At 39.5% G+C, this 17,459-nt stretch overlaps 1 protein-coding gene and 1 long non-coding RNA gene across 8 annotated transcripts in view; both read left to right on the top strand.

Moving 5' to 3' along the window:
- The window catches only part of LOC129488229 (uncharacterized), a 62,124-nt gene extending 56,049 nt beyond the window's left edge, over window positions 1–6,075 (top strand). Inside the window, exons 2-3 of the long non-coding RNA XR_010122196.1 lie at window positions 875–1,001; window positions 4,039–6,075. This is a non-coding gene — a long non-coding RNA (uncharacterized lncRNA). The remainder of the gene's footprint in view (window positions 1–874; window positions 1,002–4,038) is intronic.
- The window catches only part of ANKRD44 (ankyrin repeat domain 44), a 330,964-nt gene that overhangs the window by 56,499 nt on the left and 257,006 nt on the right, over window positions 1–17,459 (top strand). The window lies entirely within an intron of this gene.

Here is a 17,459-nt window from a genome sequence, read left to right as displayed (position 1 = left end):
GTATGTATTTGTGTCTATACACATATACACACACACTAAGGTGGAACATTTGCAAGAATTTTAAAGATAACCATAAGGGAGAATAATTAATTTTGTATTTAAGGGATGCTCCTCCACTGTTAGGGCACTTTGGTAGGATAGTTCAGAAAGTACTGACATTTCTGGCCAATTACAGGCTGGAGTTGGAAGTTTTGTTTTGTTTTGTTTTTGTAAGACGGAGCCTCTCTCCATCGCCCCGGCTGGAGTGTAGTGGCGCTTTCTCAGCTCACTGCAGCCTCTGCCTCCCAGGTTCTCCTGCCTCAGCCTCCTGAGCAGCTGGGATTACAGGCAGCCACCGCCACGCCCGGCTAATTTTTGTATTTTTAGTAGAGATGGGGTTTCGCCATGTTGGCCAGGCTGGTCTCAAACTCCTGACCTCAGGTGATCTGCCCACCTTGGCCTCCCAAAGTGCTGGGATTATAGGCGTAAGCCACCGTGCCTGGTCTTGGAGTTGAAAGTTTAACATGAAACCATGTTGAGTTATTGAGTACTTTTGCTTGTTTTAGTTACGTGAGGCCAGAAGATTCGCTGCTTGTGTATTACAGAATTGTGTACAGAATACTCCCATTGTGGGTGGCTGGGCTAAGAAACGTTAGTGTAATCTTTCAAGAACCCTGTGCAGGTTATGAGTGTGTTTCTGGAATGAGGCAGAATAATGAAATTTAGCCAGTGTTGGAGGCATCAGTGGGCTTGTAAATAGTTAACTCTTTCACTTGCAGCCCACATAGAGTCGCCTGTCTGTATCTCCTCATAGCCTACTTCACATAGTGTGACTTTGTTTTTCTGGGCCACAGAAAGAAGACAAAACTAACTGCGGTGCTTTCTCTTTACCTAGGTGAGATTCCAGCAGAAGTACTTTTCTGTGATTTAAACACCTACATGGGAATATCTTGGAGAGTTAGGAAAGAATTGACTTATGGAGATGTCTACATTAATATCTTTCTGGTCTCAAGTTCTTACAGGTTTCTTTTTATATATACATTCTACATATATATGGAATAAATATATATAGCATAATTCATATTAGCAGAATAATGCAGAAATCAACATTATTGAAGACATTATTAAACCACCTACTATTTTTATTGACATGTGTGGAATATGTATGTATGTGTGTGTGTGTAGATAATATATAGCAGTAGGATAATATGGACATTGACATTATTGAACACATTAATAAACTATCCACTATGTTTATTGATATCCTAGAATAAGATTCTAATAATCTTAATAACTGAGATAATGTCAGCCTCCTAACTGACAGTAAGAAGAATTCAAAAGCCATCAGTAGATAAGTTGGAAATGCCACCAGGTTTTTTAATGACCCCCTTTTAATTTTCTCTGAAGTATAAAAATCATTTCCTCAAGACGTTAAAGAAACGCTTGAAAAAATAAAATTACTCATGGTTGTACCATCGTTATACAGGAGCTGTTGTTTTGACTTTTATTTTTCTAAATAAACAAAACCACTATCACAGCAACAAAATCTTTGTAATAGGACTAAGAATTCCTGAATACTTCAGGGAACATCCTGAGGATAAATTAGACTTATGAGTATTGATGGTGGATGCCACATGATCTGTGCCTATGGTCAGCTTACAAAGAGCTTTTAAAGCAGGTACTATAAAAAGTCAAAAACATTTGTTTCTGGCCTCTACTCTTTCTTAGGTAAAGGATTAATTAAGGGTGTAAACTATCTTTCAAAAACTCTTTTCAAAGCACTGCGGGAGTAAATACAGGTCTTTTGCCTAGCAGCATTTAAAAATCAGTATAAATATTAGTCTTGGGGTTCTTATAAAGATTTAGTTTAAAAAGAGAATTTTGCAGCTAAAATATTTGAAAACTTGGGGAATATTTAAAAAATACAGTGGCTCACACCTGGCGTGAGACAGGCTGAGGTGGGCGGATCATGAGGTCAGGAGATCAAGACCATCCTGGTTATACACGGTGAAACCCCGTCTCTACTAAAAATACAAAAAATTAGCCGGGCGTGGTGGCGGGCGCCTGTAGTCCCAGCTACTCGGGAGGCTGAGGCAGGAGAATGGCGTGAACCCGGGAGGCGGAGCTTGCAGTGAGCTGAGATCACGCCACTGCACTCCAGCCTGGGCGACAGAGCAAGACTCTGACTCCGTCTAAAAAAAAAAAAAAAATTATATATATATATATATATATATTCAGGATGCAACCCTAAGGATTTTGATTTGTTAGACTTTTGGCGGGGTGGGGCCGGGGGAGAGCAGGAATCTGTATTTTAAGTTTCTCTTAGGGATTCTGGTTTGGGAAAAAATATTTAGGTAACAGAAATAGATAACAGGCAGGGTGGTGGAGTCCAAAAGTGTTTGTATACCAATGCCTGTTCTTTTTTTTGCTGAAAGATTAAATAGTTTTAGTGTATGTGTTGTTTTAAGGAGTTTTTTCCTATTTAAGCAAAACAAAATCTGAAGATACTGCTTTATTCCCCCTCTGATTTTGTATTTAGCAATTTTAGGATAAAGACACAAAAGATATTTTATCGTGGCTATTATTCCCATACTGAAAGAATAATCCTTTATTTGGAGAGTGTAGTTGATTATGAAAACAAGGACTGATGCATAAATGTTAATATTACTCTTAGAATTTTCAAATATAGCAGCCCTAGTATGTCTTTTGAAGAAAAAAACTAAGCAGTGGAAACATTCTTTTTCATATTTTTATAGCTAAGATTGACATTTATGCCTCAGTTGTTGAAATTTAGGAGGTTGAGGAAACAAGCTGGAATTTGGGTCCGCCCAAGTGTAAGTCTAGACAAACCAGTCATTCAGTCTGCATTCAGTTTGCAGAAATAAAATTAAGCCAACTTTGTTTTGAAATATGTGAATCACAACAGCACCAAGATCCAGAAAGATTAATGGGCAAAGAGTAAGAACAGATTTTTCACAGGAGGAAATACTTGCAAGCATGCCTGTAGAAAAACACTCCACTCCAAATCAAAGAAATGGAAGGAAAAAAATAATGAGAAACCATTTTATGGCTATTAAACTAGTATAAATATAAATAAAACAAAGCTGATGTGATCTCAGAAAACGAGTATATTCTTACATTTCTGGCAGCAATGTTAATTAGTTCAGTTCTTTTGGAGAACGCATTGGCAGTGGATGTAAAAAGTCACACAATTGTCCAGACTCTTTGACCTAGTAACCCACTCCCTGGAATTTATTCTAAAGGAAAAAAAAAAAGCTGTAAGAACAAAGATATTTATTGTGCTGTTATTTCTGATGGTGACAAATGAGAAAGAATTTGGATGGACAACAACAGACAAATAAAATATGGAATGTTTTTAAGCTACTCAAAAACATAGGAAGACAGTGTAAACAAAAAGGTTTGGAAAAAAGCATAGTAAAATGTAAATACGTGTATTATAATAAAATATATAAAAGACCTATCAAGAAATAAACATCTTTGTTATGGTTTTAGCAATATATGTGAATTTAAAAACATTTAAAAATATATTGGTAATAAATAAAATACATTTTAAAAGAACAAGTATAAAGCTTGTTAACCACAAGAATTTTTCTTCTTTCTTAGCATAATGCAGTGAAGATGGGTGAAGTGAGATGTGTTTCATCTGAAATTTGAAGGGCTTTACAACTCTTCTCCTTCAACTAACTTACCACCCAAAATGAATTCTGTAGCCTTGTCAGCTGTCTTTTCTGCTTCTACATTTTTGCAGTTACCCACGTAAAGTCTTAGCTGGCTCTGGGGTCAGACTGTCTGGATTTAAATCCTATTTCTACCCCTTATCTGGGTGTAGACCTTGGAGCAACTCTATCACTACTCTGTGCCTCAGTTTCCTCACCTGAATAATGGCCTCTAGCTAGTGAGAATTACGTGAGAGAATGCACATAAGGTGTATAGTAAGGTGCCTGGTACTAGATGTGCTCAACGATATAAGCTATTATTCTTCACCTACATTTGGGAGGCACCCTTAACTGCCCATCACACTTTCTTCCTTGCTAACAGACCACAGTTTTATTCAGGCATTCAGCTGCAGTGTGCCCAGCCTCAGGGGATGAATGAATGAAGGCTTCTCTGCTAGTGGCAGTCCTATTCCCATTTGCCACAAATTGGTTGGAAGTGAGCATGTGACTTTGTTCTGGTCTGTGAGACTTCACGGAAGTTAACTGGGGTCTTCTGGGAAAGATATTCCTCCCTTATAAGAAACAGGTGCAGGGCGATATGTACCCATTGCCTCTCCCTGGCCCCAGCTTTCATGCTTTGGACATCCTTGTGTGATGATGTGTTGTTGCTGCAGCTATCTTGCAATCACAAGGAGATGGCTGCCAACAACCAAGGCTGGCAGAGTGAGAAGATGAGCAGAGCCTGGACCTACGATGACATCACCACGCCACTGAACTACCTGGTCACTGACCTACTGAGCCTAGGACCACCTACCTCTAGAGATTTTGTTAAGAGAGATAAATCAAATGTCCAAATTGCTTAAGCAAATTTTAGTTGGCTATTCTGTTATTTGCAATTGAAAACACCCTGCCTGATAAGACTGTCCTTGTCTAATGCAATTTTAAAATTATGCCACCACAATGAATTTCATGAATAGATTATGATTTCTGGAATAAGTCAGCAGTCTTCTATTAGCCTTTCACTTTCCATGTTAAGATTTTCATTACATGCTTTTAAATTTTAATCTTAATAACTGTCTTATATATTTTAAACCTAGAAGCTTCTTTGAAAACTACTTTGATAATGAAAGTAAAATGTAGATGGACTTTTTTGCCTTAATTATCAACATGATAAATATTCTCAAAATAAATGCTGTAATGAAAGACATTTTGGTGAGAGTGAATGTAAACCTGTAACTCTACATTGACGATCCTCCTGCAGCTGTGATAGGATTATGGCTTAAATATTTTGAATTTCTGTTTAAAAATAAACTTTAGTGCAGCTGATGAGGAGATTATGTGTTTTATTGAGTGTGTTGGCTGAAATTACATCTCTAAAATAAATAAGATGTTGTATATTTTCTTGTCTGTGTTACAAAAACTTTTTGCTCCCCAGTGTACTGTTTGAATAAAAGTATGTTGGTGGCCACCACATTCTCCCACATGTGGAGCAAAAGTGGGAAGCTCTTTCTCTTTAATAATACCAATCTTGCCCTGTTTCAAGAAGGTTTAGTGACTTGATAAAAATTACTTGTCAAATGCATTTTCTAGTGGGATTTTCTTTTTTTTTCTTTTTAAAATTTCTTTTTTTATTTCTTTACTTTTTTTGAGACGAGGTCTCACTCTGTTGCCCAGGCTGGAGTGCAGTGGCACAATCTTAGCTTGCTCTGGCCTGGAATTCCTGGGCTCAAGCCATCCTCCAGCCTCAGCCTCCCAAGTCGTTGGGTCTTCAGGTGTGCACCACCATGCTCAGCTAATTACCGTATTTTTTTTTGTAGAGACGGGGTCTCACTATGTTTCCCAGGCTGGTCACAAACTCCTGGCCTCAAGCCATCTTCCCACCTCAGCCTTCAAAGTGTGGGATTACAGGTATGAGCCACCGCACTCGGCCAGCTAGTGGGATTTTCATAACCAAGATCAGCTGTATACCACACTTTTCTTATATGTTACAGAATTTTCAAGAGTCTTTCTTCATGCATAGCTAAAACTGTTAGTTCTCCCTAAACAAAACTTTTACTCAATTCCAGCACCCCCACCATCACCACTTCCTGAACTACACATACTTCAGTATCTCCTGCCACATGGACACCGCATGCTACCCCTGCTTTGACTTCCTCCCCCTCGTCTCCCTAGAGAGCCTCCTATGTTTGCAGCAAGGATTAGTTACTACAGCAGTCCTCCATTGCAAGTTGGTCCCTGCATTAGACAGAGTTCTCCACAGATACAGAACCAATAGGAGCTGTATCTATGTCTCTATGTCTTTCTCCCCTCTCTCTCAATCTCTCTCTCTCTCTTTCTAGATATATATATATATATACATATACATATACATGTATAATATATATAAATATGCATTTAAATTATAAGGAATCGACTTACATGATCACGGAGGAATTATAAGGAATATATATATATATAGATGATTTTTTTAATTATAAGGAAGTGGCTAACATGATCATAGAGGCTAGGAAATCTCAAATCTGTAGTGTGGGCCAGCAGGCTCTAGTCCCCAGAGAGCTGATGATGCTGTTCCACTCCCAAGGCGGTCTGCTGGAGAAGTCCCTCTTGCTTGGGATGGCCAGTCTGTTTTTTTTTTTCTATTCAGGCCTTTAACTGATTGGATGAGTCTCACCGACCTTATAAAGAGCAACCTGTTTCACCCAAAGTTCATTCATTTAAATGTAATCTTATCCAGAACCCGTCTCCAATTTGACACATAAAGCGAACCAGATGAAAGATAATTGCGTTTTGCGCTCTGTCCCTGCAGCAGCAGTGGGCAGGCAGCCAGGAGGGACAAGTGTGGATATGGCTACTTTCTTTTTCTCTGCTTCTGTGTTGCTTGGTTAGTTTTTTGTGGTGGAGGGTGGAGGCGGGAAGGGGAATGATGAGGAGGGAGGCCGTGTCCCTAGTGATTAGTTGCTGCACACACTTGTTGGAGTGAGTGTCTTTAAGTCCAATGGGGAGCCCTGTCCCCAGCCATTTCCTGCTTCACCTCAGTCTCCTCCATTCCTCAGCCAGCCTAATTTGGACTCTTGATGTGAATTGAGCAGAACTTTCCTCTATCATGACAGGCTGTGTGTGGGGGGAAGAGACTGTTAGAAAGTGACCACTCTTCACAGCTGGGACCGTTGGGCCTGATTTGGAGAGAGCCTTGGGTTCTTGTCTTGCCTCCATTGTGTGGTTTTGGGTGTTCCCATCATCTTTAAACCTCAGTTTCCTCATCAGCCAAACGGGAATAATATGGCCTCAGTCCATTGCTGTGGGGATTATGCGAGAGGTTTTGTGTAAGTGATTTGTGTCCTGTCACGCACGATACAAATTAAGTTTGGGTTTTGATTTTATCCCACTTTTTGCCACTGGACAAAGCCTAATTTATATAGAAGAATTGGTTTTGCTCTCTAGGTACCCAGGACTTCTGTCAACGTGATTTCCCTATGATAGGGTTGCTAAATTTTCTTTCAGGGAACAAAAGGGTACATTGTAAGGAATCTGTTTCCTGGACTGGGAAGCCATATTTTGGCAACCCATGCCCAGCTACCCCACCCAACATGACTTGTTACACATCTGGGATGCAGATCTGTTAGTGCTGCCTTGCTTGGAAGCCCTTACTGACAGTGAGCAGATGAATAATTAACCTAATAAGTTCTCATGCAATCTCTTTGCTGCCTGGTGTCATGTTCAGAGATTAGACTTCCTGGGCAGAAGCTGGAACAATTTTTTTCTATGACATTGCAAATAAGGACCATGCTTGAATGAAATAAAAACTGATTGTTCATTCATTAGCTTGGACATTCATTCAGTCAACCCATATTAACCACACGGACTGCACTGTGAACGGCATCACCCTAGGTAGTAAGGAAGAAACAAAGGGGAAGAAAGAGAAACGAGACTGGAAAGATACAGAGATACCTGGTTGCCAGGCTCGAGTGTTTGGATTTTATTTTGTTGACATTAGAACATGGGGAGTGTGAGTATTGGGCTTGAAGTTGGGTCACCTGGGTTCCAACTGTGGCTCTGCTGCTTCCTAGCTGTGTCATCTTGGGTAAGTTGCCAACCATGCTGTACCTCAGTTTCCTCATCTCTAAAATGGGAAGAACAATAATATTGTACATATCTCATAGTGTTATAGTGAGGATGAAATGAGGGAATGCATGAACGTCACTCCAAGTAGTGACTGATCCTGGGGAATGACTGTAGGTGTTTTGAGTGTAGAAAATGTCTGTCAGGAAGATAAATCTAGCAGCAACACAGGGTAAGGCGGCTACAGTGGGAAAAGATTGCACAGGGGGTTGGGAAGACTTGCAGTGTAAGCGAGATGGTTGGCAGCATCAGGGACCTTGGAATTCAAGGTCTCCTTGTAGGGATAGCTGGGCAGAATGATTTAAGAATCCAGGGGTTATGGGGCTGGGTGAGGTGGCTCATGCCTGTAATCCCAGTGCTTTGGGAGGCTGAGGCAGGATGATTTGCTTGAGGTCAGGAGTTCAAGACCAGCCTGGGCAACATAGCGAAACCCCATCTCTAAAAAAAAAAAAAAAAAAAAAAAGCCAGATGTGGTGGTACATACTTGTGGTCCTAGCTACATGGGAGGCTGAGGCGGGAGTATTGCTTGAGCCCAGGAATTCCAGGCTGCAGTGAGCTATGTTAGTGCCATTGTACTCCAGCCTGGGTGACAGAGTGAGATCACTGTCTAAATAAATAAATAAAATAAAATAAATAAAAATAAAAATCTAGGAGTTATGCAGGCAGGTCACAATCATCCATGGGATTATAGGAGGACTCTCCTCTCTTACCCCATGTCTTCCTTACATTTCATTCTTCAAAGCCTGGTCTTCATCAGGACTCATGTGGCCATGTTGTACTCATGTCCCTGATGTCATTTTCTGGTTTGGGGACACAGCAGGTCATTAGGGATGAAGCACTGGGATAGAGTTCAACTACTTATTCACCCCTCCCTTTTCCTGTTTTCTGTTTTCCACTCTCAATTTGGTAAAAGCGTTTACATGATAGCTGAGAACTGTATTAGGGAATATATTTTATTTCTCTTCCTTCTTAGTTTTTGGAATGTTTCTGAAAGAATTTAGGTGGGGCTTTTATTTGATCAGTCTTGATTCACTTTCCTGGCCTTCTAATTTTCCCTAAATGCGAGAGGTTTTAGAGTAATAGAGTAATATATACAGATAAGGAATGTGGCCTCATGGTAATTCTGTGGGACAGGCAGTTTGTACCACTGTTAGGAAAAATAACCCTGCAAACAGCTTTGCTGTTAAGTTTCTCCCTTCCCCTTTAGGTGAGGAAAAACTATAGCAAATGGCCTTTTTATTATGTAAGGTAAATGAGTACCCTCAATTTTATCTGCTTTGTAAATCAGAATGTTCATACGTTTTCTTAAACTGAGTTGCGTATGTATTACTGTTGTCCCTTGGTATCCATGGGGGATTGGTTCCAGGACTATTGTAGATATCCAAATCCAGGGATGCTCAAGTCCCTGATATAAAATCGTGTAGTATTTGCACATAACCTATGTACATTCTCCCATATACTGTAAATCATCTCTAGATTGCTTATAATACCTAATACAATGTAAATGCTATGTAAATAGTTGTTATACTATATCTTTTTATTTGTATTATTATTATTATTGAGATGGAGTCTTGCTCTGTTGCCCAGGCTGGAGTGCAGTGGCGCAATCTCAGCTCACTGCAATCTCCACCTCCCAGGTTCAAGTGATTCTCCTCTCTCAGCCTCCCCAGGAGCTGGGATTACAGGACTGCACCACCATTCCCGGCTAATTTTTGTATTTTTAGTAGAGATGGGTTTTACCGTGTTGGCCAGGTTGGTCTCAAAATCTGGACCCACCTTGGCCTTCCAAAGTGCTGGATTCACAGGCATGAGCCACCACGCCCTGCCTTTATTATTGTATTATTATTTTTTATTTTTTTCCCTAAATATTTTAGATTTGCGGTTGGTTGAATTAAATCAATGGCAGATGCAGAACCCATCATATGGAGGGCCAACTGTAAATTCAAAATTGGCTACCCACAGGGTCACCCACTTACACACATGCTTTTACCATGTGTGGAATATGATAGGTCATTTTGCTAGAACACGGAGATACATAGCTAAACAGAAAATTAGCATCGCTGCTTGAGATGTAGAGTCAGCTCTCTTTAAAAGATTGTCCAACCACAGCCTGGCATTAGTTAGATTTGATAGGGTAGAAAGTGAATAATCATTAGCTGAGCTGTCTTTGTAAATGTTGTGATTTTTCCCATCTTGCATTTTTCTGTCTCCCCTGCAACAGTTTCAACTGGTAGATGAGTTCTGACACATGAAACACATGGTATTTTGTCCCAATTCTATCCCAACGTGTGGTTAGTGACCATAAATAGGCATGATATTAGCAAATAATATTAGGAACATTGTAAATGGATGTTTGGGTGATCATTCAGAAAGACAGGAAGGTAAAAAATACTGCCTGCTGCTTATATACTGCCCAGTCTGGAGGCTAATGACACATTCTTCTTTGCTAAATTAATAAGAAGGTGGGAAGTGGCTTTCTTCTATTGCCATTGTATTCTGTGAGGCACAAATTTAACTCAATTTTCCCATTACACTATAGGTTGTTGCTTAATAGAGTCTTGTCCAAGCATTTAAAAAAATCACTCTACCTTTTGTGTTGCTGCTGACATGAGCTATTAAGAAGTTGAAACTTTAGTAGCAGCTGCTTCCTCTGTCAGTTATAGCTACCTAAGTTGGGTTGAATTTCTTTGTGCTTTGAGATGGGTCTCCCAGTTGTGAGGAGTATTTGGTTTTGATACTTTTGTTTTGGATGACAGCGATGAGTGTTCGCTAACTTTTATCCATATGTCATCTTATGTTTGCATTCCTGGGTGGAAGAATAATAGTTCAATGTCTATTCGTAATACTATTTGATTTCTTAACTCCCCTGATTTGAGCCCACACATATGTCCTATGTCCTTCCTTGCTATGGTTTGAATGTTTGAATGTTTGTGTCCCCACCAAAATTCATATGTTGAAACTTAATCCCCAGTGTGATCATGTTAAGAGGTGGAGCCTTTGGGAGTGATTAGGCCATGAAGGCTCAGGCCTCATGAATGGGATTGGTGTCCTTATGAAAGAGGCCCGAGGGAGCTTGTTTGTCCCCTCTGCCACATGAGCACACAGCAAGAAGGTGCCATCCGTGAGGAACAGGCCTTCACCAGATATCAAATCTGCTGGCACCTTGACCTTGGACTTGCCAGTCTCCAGAACTGTGAGCAATAAATCTCTGTTGTTTATAAGTTAACCTTATATCCAGTCTAAGGTATTTCTTTATAGCAACTCAAGTGGACTAAGATAGTCCTCTGCAGGTTTTCTAAGTTTTCAGTTATATTTTAATTATGTTAGTTTTAGGAAGGCCCAACTAAATTGAATTTTTTTAGCATGGATTCAATTAACACATATAAAATGTAGAGTGCAGGCCCAAGTTTCTCTTTAAGACATTTTTTTTTGTCCTAAAGCTGTATTCCTGTGATTGGATTCCTTGTTTCTTAGGTTCTTTAAGGGTTTTATTGATTTTATTTTTTTTGAGTCTTTCTTCCTGCTGTTGGCTGGACTAGTGACTTCTTAAGACATTCGGCAGTATGAACTGAAACATATTACATATGCAGCCACCATATGTGTATAGTAAATGCTTCAAAATGGTGGACTTCGTTTTGTTTTGATCTGATTCATGGAAACTCCTCTAAATAAAGAGCTTTTCTAATATCATTCTGTGGATCTACTGCAATCATTAGAGCACTTGCTCAGTGAAATTGGAGGAAATCTCAGCACTTTGTAGAAACTGAGTTCCAGCAGAGCTGTAATTAGGCAGGGCAACATAATTTTCCTAAGCAATTAAATTGCTAGTCACAAAATGTGATCTCTTTATCCTGGTCTGGAAGCAAAGGAACTTGTGCCTATTCGTGGCCCTTACATCTGGTTGTGGTTAGCCTAGCGGACTGACAGGTCTGACAGTTGAGCTTTTCCTGACATAATTCCCCTGTTTCTCCCCTTTGGGCTGTAGAGAGATGACTCTGAGACTTTCTGGTCTCATCTTGAGTGTTGAGGCCCAGCTAAATAAAAGCATGTCCTTTGCCTCTCTTTATAGGCGAATCAAGTCCCAACTCTCCTAGACTAGAGTGTCCTGTTAACCATTCTTGACCTTCCTCTCAGCTGGAAAGAAGGGGACCATTCCAGCATTGCCTAAGAATATTCCATAGGGAGAACAGCCTGGTAAGGTTAGAAGATGAGTCCTTTTGTTTATGGTGAACCTAGAGAGGTGGCCATACCAGTTTAATCTAGTCATTGTGGTTATCACTGGGGATAGAAATGTTTTAGCAAGAAAGTGGTTTGTAGGTTGGCTGAAGATGGACTTTGATGTCTGGCTCCTCCTGTCTCTTTTGAGAAACCTGGTATAACTGGAAATGTAGGGAGCCTTAGGATCAAGCATATTGAAAATGGTTTTCCTTTGGCTAGAATTAAAATTTGATTTTACTTTCCTAGATTGTCCAAGTTGCTGTGATTATCAAACTGAAATGAAGTACCATTATATTATAAAATACCATTATAAAATATTTGCTACATAGATCTGTTATAACTTTAACTTTTCTGTGCTGTTTATCAGTTAGTAAATGGTATTAAATTTGTTTAGATAATCAGCTACTAAAATAAACTAGTCATGAAGAAGGACCTGTTTTCATTGAATTTTTCAATAATAGTGCATTTCCTGGCGCATAAAAGGCATTCAATAAACTGATGAAATAATAAGTCATAGAGTTTAACAAGGATCTACTGATAAAGTTTTACTTATAGTACACCCTAGCAAGTTTTTGTATATAGAGTATTTTAAAAAAGATAAATCAAGACATTAAACCTAAAGGGAAATTTTTTAAATGGTGAGGGAAGAAAAGCACAGTAATATATATTTTTAAGATTAATATTGTACAAGTAGTTTTATTACGTTTGAAGGCTTTTGGCTTATTTATCAGCAGAGGAGGAACTCTTTAAAGAGTTCTTTTCCTCTTTCAGGCCACCAGCACTATGTAGTGAATCGTTGAAATAATTCTTCTTTTGTATTACTCATATTACTATCAAAACCTGGCACAATGGAGGCATATAATAAATCTTAAAGAACAATAAGTACCTCTACTTCTTATAAAAAATAAAAATATTACCTTCTGAAACTTCTTATTTTTTAAAAATGTTAATATAGATTCAAATGTTATTTTTAAATTTTACATAACTTTTTCCAGATTGTAAAAGCAATACAAGTTCATTATAGAGAACTTGGAAATAGAATAATTAAAATTACCATAAACTTCCGGACCCGAGATATTTGCTATTTAATTTTGATATATTTCTTCCCAGTCCAGCATTTTTCCATGAGTATTCTACAGAGTGCTTGCCTAATATAAGATGCTCTGATGAACAAGAGTTCAAGTAGAAAATCTGTTTACTGTGCCCCTCTTGGAGATCCATAATGCATAGTGGCAGTATTAAAGGCTCTGAGAAGGTCTGCAAGAAAGAAACCCTTTGCATTATTTAATCAGTGTTTCCTAAGCTTATTTGACGACTAAGTCCTCTGTGTATATATGTGTGTGTAACATTTATTAGCATCCTCATACTTTGACAAATTTAATTCTGTTTTCCTTTTCTTCTTTTAAGATGTTAGCTTTTCTGAGAGTCTACTCTGGTTATAGGACATTCTCCTTTAATTTTTCAGGGTTGATCTCAAGGTAGGCCTCAGAAAGAGGATGCAGATCCAAAAAAGAGAGAAGATGTGCCCTGGAAAGGAGGAGTAGACTTAAAATGCATGACTATTGTGGGCTGTATAACAAGATTTTGCATACCTCCAGTCCAAAAATCAAATTTATTCATGTTCAGTAAGATGCTTCTGAGTCTTTGCCAGCTGTGGATTATGCATTTGGGGAAAGCTGATGGAGAGGCCTTTGATCATAGGCTGGGTTGTTGTAGAACTTCCTGATTGCAAAGAGCAGACAATTACTTTTAAGAGAGGGTGTTGGGGGTGGGGAGGTAGCTATCGAGCTGTGAAATTTGGTTATTTTCTAGTATACCATGTCCTTGGATCTGGCTTTCTGAGATGACTTTTTTCACAGTAAAATCTTACATGTTGTTGTGGCTAATAAAAAAAAAAAACTTGCTTCAAGACTGCTGTAGAGACACTGAATCTAAACTGGGCACAAACATTGTCACCCACAGACAGAGACTTGCTAGAAACAAGTGAGGAAGCATCTCTAGCAATTTCGTGGAGGTTTTCTTTAAGCTTCTAGCAACTGTTGCTAGTGTCACTAGATTGCTGTTTTTAGAACAGTTTTAGGGATTTCCATCTTGCTTCCTACCCAGCTCTTTCTCTTAATTTCTGAAATGCCAAGAGCTTAGTGGTAGAAGTCTGAACAACTTTTTGTTTTTTTTTTTAAAAGAAGGTCTTGGCTTGGCTTGACTTACCTCTTTTTTTTTTTTTTGAGATGGAGCCTTGCTCTGTCACCCAGACTAGAGTGCAGTGGTGTGATCTCGGCTCACTGCAACCTCTGCCTCCTGGGCTCAAGTGATTCTCGTGCCTCAGCCTCCTGAGTAGCTGGGATTACAGGCATGCACCACCATGCCCAGCTCATTTTTGTATTTTCAGTAGAAACGGGGTTTCACCATGTTGGCTAGGCTGGTCTCCAACTCCTGGCCTCAGGTGATCCACCTGCCTCTGTCTCCCAAAGTGCTAAGATTACAGGTGTGAGCCATCATGCCTGGCTTACCTCTTGAATATATATATTTTATCTAGATTTTCTTCTATAAACAATAATTCAACTATTGTTATTTTAGGAAATGTAGAAATTATATGACCAAAAATGCATATATTATAAGGGAATATATTAGAGAGATTTGCAGAAAAATGCAAGGCTCTTCATCTGATTGAAAATCTACATTGAAGCCACTTGAGAAGAAGCAGACTTGTTGCATTGGTTTTTATATAAGTGTTCACCTGGTCACATTTTTATGTTTTTCAGAGTATGAAATCCATTGAGATAGTGAAACTCCCAAAAACTAGTTACTAAAGCAAGAAAGGTATGCAATAGAACTGGCAGGTCTATAAAATGTGAAATGTTAAGTCTGTCTTTGGGACGGTGTAAATGTTGCAAAAATTTATCAAGATAGAAAACAAAAGTAAAACCAAGACATGTTGCAGAAGTCAGTGACAGTTGGTTATCTTGCATTGAGTAATCTGTGGAAGAAAGTGCTGACTGTTCCCCAATATCATCTTCCTTTCTTTATAAGTTACTTATGTTTCTCCTGGATTAAAGACTGTTTTTTTGGCCAGGCTCAGTGCCTCACACCTGCAATCCCAGCACTTTGGGAGGCCAAAGTGGGCAGATGGCCTGAACCCAGGAGTTTGAGACCATCCTGGGCAACATAGTGAAACCCCATGTCTACAAAACATAAAATACTAGCTGGGCATGGTGGCTCATGCCTGTAGTCCCAGTTACTTGGAAGGCTGAGGTTGGAGGATTGCTTGAGCCCGGGTGGCCAAGGCTTCAGTGAGCCATGCTCTCTAGCCTGGGTGAGTGAGACCATGTCTCAAAGAGAAAAAGGGCCAATTTTTTCTAGCTTACCTTTTGGCCAGTTATGCCTTTGTAACTATATTCTGGCAATAGGATTTATGTGGAAATTTCACAAAATGGGGATCATCGCCCTTGTTTATACCGTTCTTTCTTCCTGATGCCTGGAATTGGGTGAGATTGCTGGACTTGAGCAGCCATTGTGGATCATGAAGTAGAAGCAGATGCTGCAGAGATTGGAGCAGCAAGATAGATGGAACCCAGGCCAGCCATGGTGGCTCATGCCTGTAATCCCAGCCAAGGAGTACAGGGCAGGTGGGCTGGGGGGCTGGGACGAGCAGATCACCTGAGGTCGGGAGTTTGAGATCAGCCTGGCCAACATGGCGAAACCCCGTCTCTACTGAACATACAAAAATTAGCCAGGCGTGGTGGTACATGCCTGTAATCCCAGCTACCCAGGAGGCTGAGGCAGGAGAATTGCTTGAACCTGGGAGGCTGAGGTTGCAGTGAGCTGAGATCGTGCCACTGCACTTCAGCCTGGGTGACAGAGTGAGACTCCATCTCAAAAATAAATAATAAAAAAAAAAAAGATAAATGGAACCTGGGTCCTTATCACCATCGAGCACCATACCAGTCCTGGGTAAATAGACCTTGTTTACAATCAGGGAGAAATATATATATCTTTCTTGTTTAAGCCACTGTTATTTTGGGTTTTCTGTAACATGCTGCTGAACCTAATCCTTCTATGGTATTATGCTAGCCTTAGGTTAAACTGATTTTTTGTCAAGGTTGTCATCATAGCACAGATCAAGATAAAACCAGATTCACCTGAGAACAATCAATTTACTAGTGCTGATAGTATGTAGAGCCAGTTGACTAGACAATGTTCAGAACAGACTTTCTGTTAAATATCTTCCTCACTGTGCCTTTATTTGGCCTGACCATTTTTTTTGCGGTAGAGTGTCAGGATGTGATATGGTTTGTTTATTCATTCAGCAAATGTAATGAGTGCCTACTATAGGCCAGCCATTGTGTTAGGCTCTGGGAATCCAGTGTGAGCCAAACAGGCATAGCCTGTGTCTTGACACAGCTTACAGTTTGGTGTAGAAGATGGATATTAATGAAAGGAACACAGTTATATAATGACTGTACAAACTGTGACATGAGCACAGGAAGCTACCAGAACATATACAACGGAAGAATCTCATCTAGACTTGGGGTAGGAGGGCTAGTCAGGAAAGCTGTCTTGCACAAGTAGCTTTTGAATTGAGATGGGAAAGGTGAATTGGATTTAATCAGGTGAGGGTGGGTAGGATGTTCTAGACAGAGGGAATTGTCTGGACCGAAGCTCTGAGAAGGGAGGGGCTGCAGCATTTTCAGGAGTGGAAGGACATCCTGAAGTTGCACTGGTGCACTGCATGCAAAGGAAAGTCATGGAAATAACCAAGCTGACTTGTCAAGGATGTCACTTTTGTAAGGCGTTAAGCATTCCCTTTCATGACAAAATTATTTTAGAAGAGCTGATTTCATTCCAAATCTATCACAAAATAAATAAAACAATCAGACCTTTTGTATTTTAGGGAGTGATGCTCTGGGACATGTAATTAGGTGCCAGTTTTCTGTGCGTGATTCTCTTTTGTAGTGATTTACATGTTGTATATTAGCTGTCATTTAGACATTTGTGGGGTGGACAATGGGTGTGAATGGAGCCGGCATTACAGACATAACACACTCCGAATCTTCTAGTGAAAATGTTAATGGCATGAAATATTTTTAATGAGCACATGTTCCCTTGAGCAGAGTCCAATCCCACAGGAGTTTAGCAGTGTAGCTTAAAAGCAAGTGGGTTAGCGAGTTTTATTTCTTGAGAAAAGTATTGCTGAAGTAGTATCTTTTAAGTTAATGCTACTGAAAGTAAAAACAGCAGAGGCAGGAAAATATTTGTTTTCCAAACATGTTTTATTTATAGATTGGTGAGTTCTTAGAAAAGATGATTTAATAATTGATTCATCTTTGTTTTGAACATATATAGTATTTTGTGCCTTTCTTTTAATTATAGTAACTAGTACTGAAACATTCAAGGGTGCAATACTCTATAGAACAAAGGTCTATTCTTAAGGGAAAGAAATAATACAGTCGGCTATTATACAAGATC

This window comes from Symphalangus syndactylus, chromosome 8 (assembly GCF_028878055.3).
Source record: "Symphalangus syndactylus isolate Jambi chromosome 8, NHGRI_mSymSyn1-v2.1_pri, whole genome shotgun sequence".
Lineage (NCBI taxonomy): Eukaryota > Metazoa > Chordata > Mammalia > Primates > Hylobatidae > Symphalangus > Symphalangus syndactylus.
This window is presented reverse-complemented; position numbering and strand designations above follow the sequence as displayed.